At 35.5% G+C, this 12,998-nt stretch overlaps 1 non-coding gene across 1 annotated transcript; it reads right to left on the bottom strand.

Moving 5' to 3' along the window:
- Window positions 1–2,511: 2,511 nt before the first annotated feature.
- TRNAS-UGA (transfer RNA serine (anticodon UGA)) lies at window positions 2,512–2,593 on the bottom strand. The gene has a single exon. It is a non-coding gene; the product is annotated as a tRNA-Ser (tRNA).
- Between the last annotated feature and the right edge of the window lie 10,405 nt (window positions 2,594–12,998).

Raw genomic sequence — 12,998 nt, 5'->3', positions numbered from 1 at the left:
TCTCACTCTGGTAGCTGATGTGCAGAAAGGCAATCAAATCAGAACGGCAGCGCTTTACCCCTTCGCTACAAAGAGGAGAGCAAAAGTGACAGGAGGGAAGGCTGAACCCAGCCAGAATTTTAGTGCTGATAATGTGTATGCAACTTCAGTAGACTATGTGGCAGGCCTTACTTACTCTGGTAATTTAAAAAAAAATGCAAAAAACAACAGAAATTAAAATCATATGGTTCTTCCTCTGTAGTGCCTTGATGGGAACATTTTCATAAATCTTGTTGAAGGGGGAGGGTGGGAAGTAACTTGAGTGTTGACTGCTCTTCATTTGCTTTTTCAACTGCAAGTTTAAGGGAAAATCTGTTTCAATGCAAAAAGTTTCGTGAAATGCAAATATTCTAGATGCCTTTCTGGCTTTTTTTTTTTCTTTTTGCTATGTGAAATTTTAAATCAAGTATGTGTTTTGGGGTTGGTTGTTTGACTTTTTCATCTCCAGGAAGATCTTAGTGGAAAGGATATCTTGAAGATGAAAACTTCCTAATAAATATTTATCGTGTTAGTGCTTTGTTTTCAGATTTATTAAAGCAATGAAATGTGTCTTTTGGAATTAAGACATTTAAAGTAGTCAGCTAAAAAAATGTCACTTTTCCAGTAATGTGATGGAAAAGAAGGACTGAGCACAAAGCTTGTCCATTGTGTTTTGTATTTTCATTCTTTTATAACTATTTTTTTAATTAATTTGGAGGGGTATAAAAAACATTGTATTACGCAAAATAGTTTTCTCATCTGTTCTAGATTACAAGGGTGGGATTTTAGTTCTATAACAACAACAAAAGTTTACATTCTTGTCTATTTAAATGAAGCCAACTCTTACGTGTGGAAAAGAAATTATATATATATTTTTTAATCATTATTGGAAATGTGCAAGATCACTGAAGGGTCTGGTATCTTGCAGAGTTACTGGCATCTTGTACTGCTCTAAGCACACCACTTGAACTGCGCTGTGTTGCGGAGCCATCTGGCCCTGCCTGGCCTGAGTAAGGGATATAACAGCACTGAAATTAAAAAACAGACCTAATACAAAGCTGAATTTTCTTAGCTATGCAATCTATTTCCAACCTGGATTCTGGCTCATAGTGTTTGGGCCCGCCATAGGCCACTGGTGCTGCGGGTGGGTGGCTGGTCTCAAGACTTCCTTGCTCTTCCTAGGATTTGATGCTGAGGTGAAATACAACCTGTAACATCTTTGCACTTGGCCTGGCAAAAACACAAGCAACCGAACCTGAACTGCCCAGAGCTGGGAGCGTGTTGAACCATTCGTCCTGCTGCCAGCTTAAACTACGTTTTGTTTGTTTGGTTTGGTGTTCTGAGAAAGGATCTTGCATTTGCAAAATACCATGATGGGAAGGCATTTTTCTGGCTGACAACGGACCCTTCTGCATCTGCCGCTCTGCCCTCAGCCGGACGCTGGCTCTCCCCATCTCAGTGCCTCCTCCTGGGACAGGCCTATGGTGATCCTGGCTGTGAGGAAATACTTCCAGTCCCTGGAGAACATTCACACAGCATTAATATTGCACCTGCTTTATAAGGTAATGATGGTCTGTCTGCATGTGCATTTCTTCTTTTTTGAGGGGAAAAAAAAAGAGTCAAAAGTAGCTGTTCCTATGCTGGTCTCTGTGGAAGTGGTCTTTTTTCTTATTTCTGGCCTCTTCTTATCTGAGTTTGCAAACTCTTCAGCTGTGCGTTAGAGGAGACTGACCCATTTAAATGGCAAAAAGTCAGCTGAAGCAGAGAGGTGGATGTGTGTGTGTGTGTGTGTGTGTACAAGTAGGAATGGTGGATGTGTGTGTGTGTGTGTGTGTACAAGTAGGAATGCCCTGTGTTTGTGTCTTTTCTGTTATTAGTTGCATAGTACTTCCTGTGGCTTTCGTCCTCATTGCCAGACTGTGCATGTGTGTGCACAGTGAACCAAGCACGCTCTGCACCTGTGCCAAAAGCCATAATTGATAGCAAAAGATGACCACGGACTCCCCAGCTTTCTTCATGTCAAGGAAGATGTGATGGAACAAATCTATTGAATATAGACAGCATGCTGCAGACAAAAGTTTACTTATTTTGTATCAGCTGTAAGATACTGGATCAGGCATTAGCCCTTTGAGGCTGCACACGGCTGTCTGTGTGTAATGAGTTGCCTTAATACTGAGCTTTGTGTTTGGACAGTACATACAGCTGACCTGGGCATTAGAACAAGAAGATGAGCTGTGGTGAGACCCCATGCTGTTTATCATAGGCATTTAAAATGCAAAGCTGGGAATTGACACTGGGGACCTATTTTTGCTCCAGTACTATTTTAAGGGACAGAAGCAGGGAACGGGGGTGTAGGCAGTGGCTGAGTTGCAATAGGATAAATGCTAAAGAATCCTTCTTCAAAGTAACATTCAACAGCGAGAACAGAAATGAGGATTATAAACTGGACGTTAAAAGGCGAGAGTGAGTGGTAAAAATAAACCCGCACCGGGCCGCAGCGAGCAGGGTTCGAACCTGCGCGGGGAGACCCCATTGGATTTCAAGTCCAACGCCTTAACCACTCGGCCATCGCTGCTGCTGGTAGCGACAAACTCAGGCAAGATTCCTTATCGGGTGCCGCTGCCGCGCCAAACCCCGCCCCCAGCCATGCAGGCGACCAATGGGAGGCGCCGCTGCCGCCCGCGCCACAGGCGGGCGGTGCCAAGCGCGCGCGGACGGTTGCGGGGAGCCGGCGCGGGCCGCCCTTCCCCCGCCGTAACGGCCGCTGCCCCTGAGGCAGGGCTGGGGCTTTCCCGCCGCCGCCCGTGAAGTAAGTGCGCTGAGCGCACGGTGATTTTTTTCGCTGCTCTAACAGCACAGGCCACCGTACTCGTCCTTATGTTGATAGTAACTTGAATGAAACATAGGCAGATATCGTCTCAGGAAAAAGAAGTGTCTGAGTTTCTGGGTTATTCAAAGGGAAGCATGAAGACGGTGTCTGTCCCTGTAAATTAAATGAGCCTGGGAGTGTGGACAAGCACGCTGGAGTTTGCCGGTGTGGGTACAGCCAGTAACTATGCTAAACTATGTGCCTATTAGGCATTGCATTAATTCTTACATTGATGTTACTTAAAATCTTTTTCTGTTTTTACTAATCTTGTTCTTCAAACTATCACGTACCATGTGACTACTATATGTAAATTAATTTAAATACTTTATGGTCCAAGCATATTGATTTAATTCTCATTATACTACTGCTGACGCAACTAATTTGACTTTATATACATCTTGCAATGGGTAAGAATAGTAATTTTTCATTTCACCTGTTTTGCAGGTTTGTTTACTCTCAGGATTTTGTCCTATTTTCCTCCCTATTGTCACAACTTTTAATGCTTTTTAGCAACAGCTAGAGTGGTGCTGATGAGTATGTGGGGGTTTCTTTTCTCCCCTATGTTTGTTTGTATGAGTTATTGATCAAAACATGCTCTTAATAATGCTTTACCTTTCCTCAGTGCGGCAAGTATTGCTGGATTAATAAAGATCTTAAAATAGCCTCAACAAATCAGTCCTTAAGAAAGTTCTCAGACTGAACTGGGAAATAATAACTTTTAAAGATATCTTGAATCCTTATCTTTATATGCCTTGCTCAATAGCAGTGAAGATTAGGTTAGTTTGGGATCACTGTCAGACACACATAACTCTGCTCAGTTCTTCATTACTAAAACCAATGCAGAGTTTATCATTAGTTGCAATGGGAAAGGGTAAGACACAACAATGTTTATGGACCATGTGAATAAACAAGGATGGTCCCTTAGTTGTGTGCAGGCCTCTGGTGACAGAAAACCTTCAATTATCCCTCTAGAGGAAAAACAGTAAAAGACTGAACTGATACAGAAAATTTGATACGTACTACAGGTTAGTGAGTTTTTCCTGCACTCTTACTGGATAGATGTTACTATCCAGTTCAATGTCACTGTTAATATTAGTATATATTTCTTCTTGTCCTGTGTGTCTTTTTGTGTTATTGTGAATATCAAAAACAGACATCAAACATCCTTTCAACTTAGAGCCCATGCTTGTGCTGTTTAATGTTTCAACTAATAAGGGTATTTTAAAAACATGAACCTCTGAAACAGTATCATTCGCCTTTATAACCCCTTATCCACCTCAATATTTTAACATCATAACAATCTTTGTTTAAATTGCAGGTCACTTAATGTGCTTACACCGTAAGTGACTCATGCTGTTTTGCTGATGTCTATGTTATTTCACACATTTGGGTAAGGCTCGCATAAACTGTATTATGTTTAAAAAAGATTTTTGTCTTTATTAATCCACAGTGTGCATGGTTTCATATACATGAAGGTAAAAAATATGATTGTACCAAATTCTGATTATTCTGTAAATAGCAAGTGCTCAACCTGCATGAATGGCAGAACAAAGAAAAGTCATGCCTTCAGCATGGCCTAGTACAGCCAAGGAAAGCTTCCTATAAAACAGGAATAGAAATGGAGACAATCAGAGATCATGTTTGCTAATGGAGAAACAGCGCTTCTCTCACATCTGAATGTCAGAAAAGACTTGCTGGGGCTTTAGTAAAAAGTTGTTTTTATTTTTCCTTGCTTTGGGGACAAGGAGCAGAACTGTTTACACTAATGGATCTGCTGCAGATTCATTTTCTTTACAAAAAAGACAGCTTGAAATCCACAAAAGTAATAATGTATTTTAGGAAGAGCTAATGAAATGTAAGAACATTTTTACTGTTAAAGAAAACTTAATTATGACAATATATCAAAGTTCAGATTTGGTAATGCACCTTAAAGCAAGGGTATTTATTCTATCTATTGCTAAAGGGATTGAACTAGGGCTGTCACTTTTTCCTGGACAGAAGTTCATGCATATGAGTTATATATTGGTCTTCATATGCTTCATAAATGTATTTGTCTCACAGCATATGCATGATGGATAGAACAGAGACTTCCAGCAGCCTACTGGAAGCTCTGACTGAACTGCTGGACATCTATAAATTCTGGACAAATACACAAAATCTTCAGCTTCTGACCAGATGAAACTTCCAGGATGTTTTAAGGGAAACAACTTTATTAAAGAAATACTAGATCTAGTCTGGTCACGAAATAAAGCCTCTTGAAACTTAAGGTTATTTAATGACCTAGATAGACATCTGTGCATAGCTGACCAAAACATGTGGTCACTTGAGTTTTGTATGTTATTTGTATGAAGATTTCTTTTTAATTTGGAAAATGTAATAGAAAACTCAAAAAATGCTTTAAAATTTGAATTCTGTCCAGTTATTAAGGACTATTTGTGACAGAAAAAATACCTACATGAAATAAAAAAATTGTCTAGTCTGCTTTTCCTGATGCCTTATTGTGCTATTCCCATTGAAGAAAACTGCAAAAAATCCACTACATTACTGAGAGTCACATATACAAATATTCTTAAAATCTAAATCAAAATGATATTAGACCTCAGAATCAATTCTTGCATTTAATTCTACTAAAGTAGTGTTTAAGTATAATAATTTTGGAGAAATTTATACATTTTTGTTCCTTGTATTTTACTGAAAGAGAGTGTTTTCTAAGTACTCCTTTTCTTGACTGAAATTATTTAATAAGCTCTTTAGTTTAAAATCTTGGTTATCTAATACATATAGATATCTAATACATTTTAGAATAATACTTTTATAAGATAAGAAAATTCAGAAATTATTATTCATCTACAGAGATGTTTTGAACTATGTAAAGAAAATATTCAAGAGAATCTGAAATGGACATTTGTATTACTATTTTTACATGGGCTCAATAGTAAGCAAAATGAACTTGAATAGTTTGTTAAAATCTGTACTATACAAAAGTTCACATCACCAAAGCTCTCATGCTATTTGATCTCTATTCTAATAATTGCCCTGGACTATAATAGCACAATTCCTTTGTCTCAATGAAGTTAATTGGCTTTTATACTAAGTTACAAAACCATGTTTTAGAGTTCATATTTGATCTGTGTACTAAGATATATTTTTTAAATCTACTGAAAATTATGCTGGAGAGAAATTTATATTCTGATGTTCTGCAAAAATGCAGAAATCTCAAACAAGATACAGCAAAGATAAACTGCAGTGTGGCCTCAGTAATAAAAAGACTTATTTACATGAAGAAAGAAAGGGATGGTTACAGACATTTAGACTGAATACATCTGGGGAACTCAAACTAGGCTAGAGCTAAGAACATGAAAAAACATTCATATGGAATATATATGCAATCATAATAATTAGTTAAGTTTCCTGCCCTATACTGACAGTAGTTAAACCTCAATAACATAAAAGGACTGCGATAGCGTTATTATATTTATTTCTTCATATCTGGTGAGTTGATGATTAAGATCTTAAATTCAAGGAGTGTGGGTAGTAATTTGGTGTGTATGATAAGAGGAAAGCCCATCTCAACATAATTATATTTTTGAAATTTCAATATTCTTTAGCTTACCTGGTCAAAATTTATGCCAGGCTTGCTCGTGAGCCATTGAAACATGGAAATACACTCTGTGTCTCTTAGGTTTGACAATCTGTAATGGCTAGCTTTTGTTTTATTTTGAATTCAGAGGTCTTTATTTTCTAGCAGGATTAAAGAGACTTCTTTTTTCTTTAAATTACAGTTGCCTTTATTTTGTATTCACATAAATAGCGGAGGGGGCTAATAAATACACCAGGCAGCTAACTCTCATGGTTTATTTTCTCTTACTAAAATTGTGCAAGTGAAACAAAGTGTTATTTAAGATTATGTGTGTGTGTGTAATATATATATATATATATATAAGCTTAAATATATATGCTTTTTACACACACACATGCTTTTTAAGAGCCAATTGTTACTTTAGCAATGCTAGAGTGACCTCCAGCGTTCTTTGTGCAAGCTGCAGGTAAAACAGAGGATGGGATGCCGTGGAAGGAGCACTGTCATATAATAATCTTTGTAGATGGACAATAGTCAGAAAGGGATAAAAGAAGAATGGTATAATTTGCAGAGTGCTATTTAAATTCTAGCACTTTGCTGTGAAGCTTTCATGTTGTAGCGAGATCTCCTTTTGTCTTGGGGACACAAAAGTCACTAAAATATTCTGAAGAAAATTTCAACTAAAAATGCCATTGCAGTGTTACATCCTAGGTACACTGAGATTGGGAAACTAAAGAACAGCTTAAAGTTCATCAAAACTCAAGATACAAGCCTGAAGTAAAACTCTGCTGAAACAAATTCTTAAACTATAAAAGAAAGGTCTCTTGCAAAGCCCTGGAGAGCTTCCCCAGGTAAGGATATGTGAATTAATAAAGTATGACACCTATTGTACATAATCTTATTTTAAAGATCTTAAGGTCTGGGATATTTAGCTACCTTTAAGGAGCTAAAGGCAATGTAAGGGGAAAGAGGTCAAAAGAAAACTGGGTAGGATGGATCTCCCTTGCATTCAAGCAGGTACTGGACTTTAAGATGCCTCAGCCAGCTGCTCAAGTCACCTGCTATAAGCATCAGAGAGATCCTTGCCTCTGAAGGACAGTTAAACTCACCTATTTTAGGATGTTGTGAGCAATTCTTGAGAAATACTTTTCAGTACCACTGAGAGGCCTAGTATGACTAGATATCTGACTAAAAGCCTAATTAAAGCATTTGTTATGTCAAACAATAAACTAGCATATTTTAATGCATATTTTAACACAATTATATACATATAAATAGTTAATTTGAATACAATGACGTGCTATGTAGGTGGTTCATTAACAGAATTCATGCATTTAACATTACTTTATGAATGGGCTGCTTTGTAATTTTTTAGTTTTTAGCCTACAGCATCTGTTTTTTAATGTGAATAAAAATTATGGCTAGCAGCCTTCAGGATGAATTGTGATATTTAGAAAGTTTTCAGAACTACAACCAAAAGCTGAAAATGCAAATTTGATATAGTTGCTTTGGAAATCCAACTAAAACTATTAGTACTTGGAATTTTTCTTCAGGGTAGGACTAAATGCAAAGTAAACACTAAGTTTTAGTTTATTTCATGGTTTATCAATGAAAATTTAACAGCTTAAAAAAGAACAAAGGATAAGACATACAAGTTCATAATTGATATGTGGATTTTGAAAAGAAATCCTAAAATTCTTTTGAGTCATTTTAAACCTAGCCAGAACTGGCCACAGGAATAATTAATAGAGGAAAAAAAATTTTAGTAGGACTGCTGTATAGAATAATGGCAATAGGTTAGGTTTCCCCACCTTTACTCATGACTTTATAAGTTCTGAAGTAAAGAGGACAGATACCACAAAATCCTTAATAGAAATATTGGGAGTTCATTATAACCAACCACTAGGAAAAATATATAAGTGAAAATTAGGATGCAAATGTATTTTTTCAGCATTAAATAATTTCTGTATTATTTATAGAAATACATGTACATAAGAGGGAGAACTCTGTCTGCTTCAGGATTATAGGACTGAGCCCCAAGCACTTCAGCATTCCAGTTTCCTTGTTACCGTTTTTAGACTTGAAATGCAATGTTCATTTGGTACTGCCTATTCCATCCCTCCTTGTGCATATGCTCTGTGTCCTTTTACTTAGCTGATCTGTATCAGCTTTACAAATGCAGTAGTTTCAACATTTCTTTCTATTAGAAAGTCTGACTTTAAGAATTCAGTGCAATTATTAGAAGCTATTAATATGATAAGTCTCTGTGATGTTTGCAAGGGAAAATTTCAATTAGATTCTGCCTGCTAAGTTAACAAGAAACATTTATAGCAATGTCAGTGAACAGTAATTTTGTGCTTATGTGGAATGTAGGATTTCAAGAGTAAATTTTACATCTCCCTTGAAGAATGTAAGGGAATTAATGAACCAAACAGGAACTGCTTACTGCAACAGATAGTGCCAGCACTATTACATTACCTCTTGTTCCATATTTTATTACTGAAAAAGCTAATGAATTAAAATTTACAAAAATATTGCTACATACTTAAATATATTTCTCCTGTGAACTCATCTTGTTTATCAACTTTGTTGTTCATTTAACAAAACTAAATGCCTAAACCATGCAACCAAACAAAACAAAACTCCAGAAAATCCCATGTGACTAAAAGTTTCCATTCTTTGTGCTTAAGAATGGATTTGGATGGCCAGTTCCAGAAGCTTCATTCTGGAACTTCTATATAACAGTGCAATAGCCTGTCTGGATAGGCTATTGCTCCATAAATGTTACCATAATTTGTTCATACTATTCTGTATGCCCTTATGCTCAGAACACTATAGTCAAATTCCTAAATAGATTTAATTGTAAATACTATTCACCTGTATTAAAGCATTATGCACTTGATTTATTCTAAACCTAGGGAGTCTTTGTGGCATCTTGGGTAACACTGAAAGCAGCAAAAATCCTTCAGAGATCACTAGCTCTTTCCATGTATTTTTTTCATAAAAGATTTAGTAGTAGTGTAAGGAATTAAATGCATCTTATCTCTCTTTATATATATATATATATATATATGTATATATATGCTATCTTTACAATCATTTAGGATCACTTCAGGAACAGTGTTTCATTAGTTATTCACTGAGGTTCTTGTTGTTGCTGGTTCTATTAGATATTTCAAGACCATTAGATATGAATGCTTAATAAAATGAAAAGCTATTATTCATCATTTATAATTCTAACCACTACACCAAGTTAGCTTGCCTGTGAAATAGATACTAATTTAGTATGAATTTTTTGCATGCTCTATGAGAATTCTCCCTGATTAAGTAGTCAACAGAGTTGTTGAGTCCCAAGAAATTTGCATTTAATCATACCATGCTTTCCTGCATAATTTATTTTAAAAAGATGTCAGGTCATTCGTTCATGACATGGATATGTTTCCTACTTCTTTTCCTGGTTCAGAACCCTGTACTGTGCTCCTCTTCACTGTTCCTTATCAGACGTAGTTCAGTCTCTTACAATGATTTTTGCATCATATTCCTTATTTTGTGGTTCCTATGTCTTTGGTGGGGCTAACAGAGTGGTGCTCTACTGTGTTTCTGCTTGGTTAAAAAAACATTCTGGCAAGAGTATACTAAATCTCATATTAAAGTAGTCCCAGGTGATGAAGTATTTCACTTGCTTTATTATATTCGCTTGACTCCGCATTTACAGTGTCAGGTTCTGTTGCTAAAACAATGTCTGGAATGCTTTTTCTAGTATGATAAAACTCAAACAAAATTTCAGTCAACCGAAGTGCTTAACAAATGATCTGATCTAGCAATCATGCAGTGACATTAGAAATGTTGAATGGAATCCTGCTATCTTAAACCAAGAAATTATTTAGTGGATATTATAGGTATTTATTTGGATAAAGGAAAAAAAAACTCTTTTGAGATTAAGACATTAATTACTTATTGTGAGGACATTTGCATTTTTTAGAAATTTTTAGTGCCTTTGTTATTCAAAGTCAGATCTCTACTCTGGTTTCCCCTCTTCTTGTTTACCTCAGATATGGATAGTGAGTACCAATACGGTTTCAGAGATACAGCTCTAATAAAACCTTTTCTCTCTCAAGACAGAGAAAGGTTTTCATAGAATATCAGCTATGTTCTTTCACTATACTCTTTCTCCCATGGATAGGCATAATTTTTGTAAATATTGAATTATGTTTATTCTAGAACTGAACTGCAGCTAAACTGGAGGACAGAGATGGCTCAGGGACCTTGTTACAACATATGGAGCTTTTCATCACTTCAAATTTGTTAGCAGTGACAAAACTTGTTGCAACATAATGGCTACTGGGAAGCTTCCATGGAATTAATTAGTATCACAAGCCTTTTTTTTTTTTTTTTTTTTTTTTAAAAAAAAGGCTCACTACTGCATCTATTACAGAACAAAAGGAAAAACAGATATATCCTTAAATGTGTCAGTTGAGAATTTTATAGAAATTATCTAGAAAAACATAAAAAATGCTAGTAGCCATATAAAACAAACTATTCTTGTACTGCTAGTACCCTGTTTTTAAAGGGCTTTAGGCTTCTAACAGGGTAATGTGGAAAAGGTGCTGATGCTCCTGACTGATGTGTTCATTGTATACAAACATGGCTTCAGTTTCCTTGTGTGTCTGTCTGGCTTTGCTCACAGATGCTTAATCAATTTAGTTAAAGCAACATTTTAAAAGAGGGAAGTTTAACATCTGTCAGTGCAAGTACATGGATAAATGTGTATTATTTGCTAATCCTGTTTATGCAGCTAAATGTCAATTTAGGTGTTTAAACACCCATGCATACCCAAAATGAGGACCACAATTGTATGTTGAAGCGTTCATCTCACTTTGAAACTATGGCTCTTAAAAGTTAAGAGAATGCATATAGTCTTCTCAGATATTTAATAATGGATCTTTTTAAGAAGATGCATAGCGTTCTACTTACTTTTTTTAATGAAATTTTGAGTTCACTGCTATAAGATTATCAGATTATATCATTGAATATTGTAGGCACCAATATATACAAATATTTGTTTACAATTCTTAACTTTAAACAAATAAATGCTACTAAATTTAGGCATGTGTGCAGTGCATTACTGGATCAGGACCTTTTTCCTTCATGCATGTATGCATTTTTACCAGATTTATTTGATTTTACACAGAAAACATATTCCATGTTTCTGCTTGCAGCTCTTTTATATACCCATTTACTACATATTTATGAAAAGAGAAACGAAGAAAGTAGATACAAAAATACCTCTAATGTTACATGTAAGTTGATACAATTTCAAAACCTCAGTATGCCAAACAAGATATCATGGTCAGCTTTGCCATGAAAACCAACTGCCCTACCTGCCAAAAATAGCTCATGGTAGGACTGTTACATAGTATAGTAGCCAGGTTAGAGTTGGCTTTCACAATGCATCTGTAACACTGTAAATACAGATCAGGAATAACATATCTACCACCTATATGAAAATAAAGTATGTTTCTGGCTACCACTCTGTACTGCCTGACTTTTGTCTCCATTCTGTGCACAGATCCCTTTGCAACTGCAGAAGCCTCTGATTTACTTCACAGAGTTGTTGCCATTTTTACTATTCAAATGATAAAATGCAAGACATTTTTGAATTTTTCATTTCACCATGCCTTTCCAGCTTGATAAATCTTTTTCTGTGGAATAATATAGAGCCTGTTTAATAGTTTTAATTCATAACTGAGATTTTGCTGAGTTTTACAGACTATTTCTCTCAATGTCACTACAGGAATGGAAGAATTATGATATTGGGTCAAACCAGTGGTACACCTGATTTTTGCTAGTACTTCCATGTTCCCAGATACTTTAGAAGAAAGTTTAAATGAGATGATAGTGGGCAATTATGGAAAAATCCCCTCATCAGAAAATCTCCCTACTGATCAGTGGTTGGCTTAAACCTGAATTATAAATTTGTAACTTAACATAAAATCTATTTGTAGCAGTGATAAATTGCAATTATTTTGTATTAGACCATTCTAATTCCTAGTAAGCCCCAGTGATTGATTATAGCAGTAAATCCATGCAATTCTTTATACATGCAAAATCAAATACTTTGTTTATGTTGAGTTATAAGAGTATTAAAGGCAAAGGCACTGAATGTAGGAAAGTTAAAAATTGATAACTTATCAAATGAACATAACTTTGCTTATACTTTAAACAAGTTACAGTGGCTCTGTTAGATAAATATTATTTTTGTTCCAAACTAAACTTTTGCAAATAAATCGTTATGCAATATTTAAAGATTTAGTAATTAGACATTTACAGTTAGTGTGTTGCTTGTGCAGATATCTATTCTACGATACATAAAATTGGAAATCATGGTTAAAAGTTTGATTTTTATAGGTCTGTGTTATATATATATATAACATATATATATATATATATATATATATATATATATATATATATATATATATAGGTTGACTCTTTCTGTTGCTGCAAGTAGAGAAACACAGTAGAAAGGGG

Source organism: Rhea pennata, chromosome 7 (assembly GCF_028389875.1).
Source record: "Rhea pennata isolate bPtePen1 chromosome 7, bPtePen1.pri, whole genome shotgun sequence".
In the NCBI taxonomy this organism is placed as follows: domain Eukaryota; kingdom Metazoa; phylum Chordata; class Aves; order Rheiformes; family Rheidae; genus Rhea; species Rhea pennata.
This window is presented reverse-complemented; position numbering and strand designations above follow the sequence as displayed.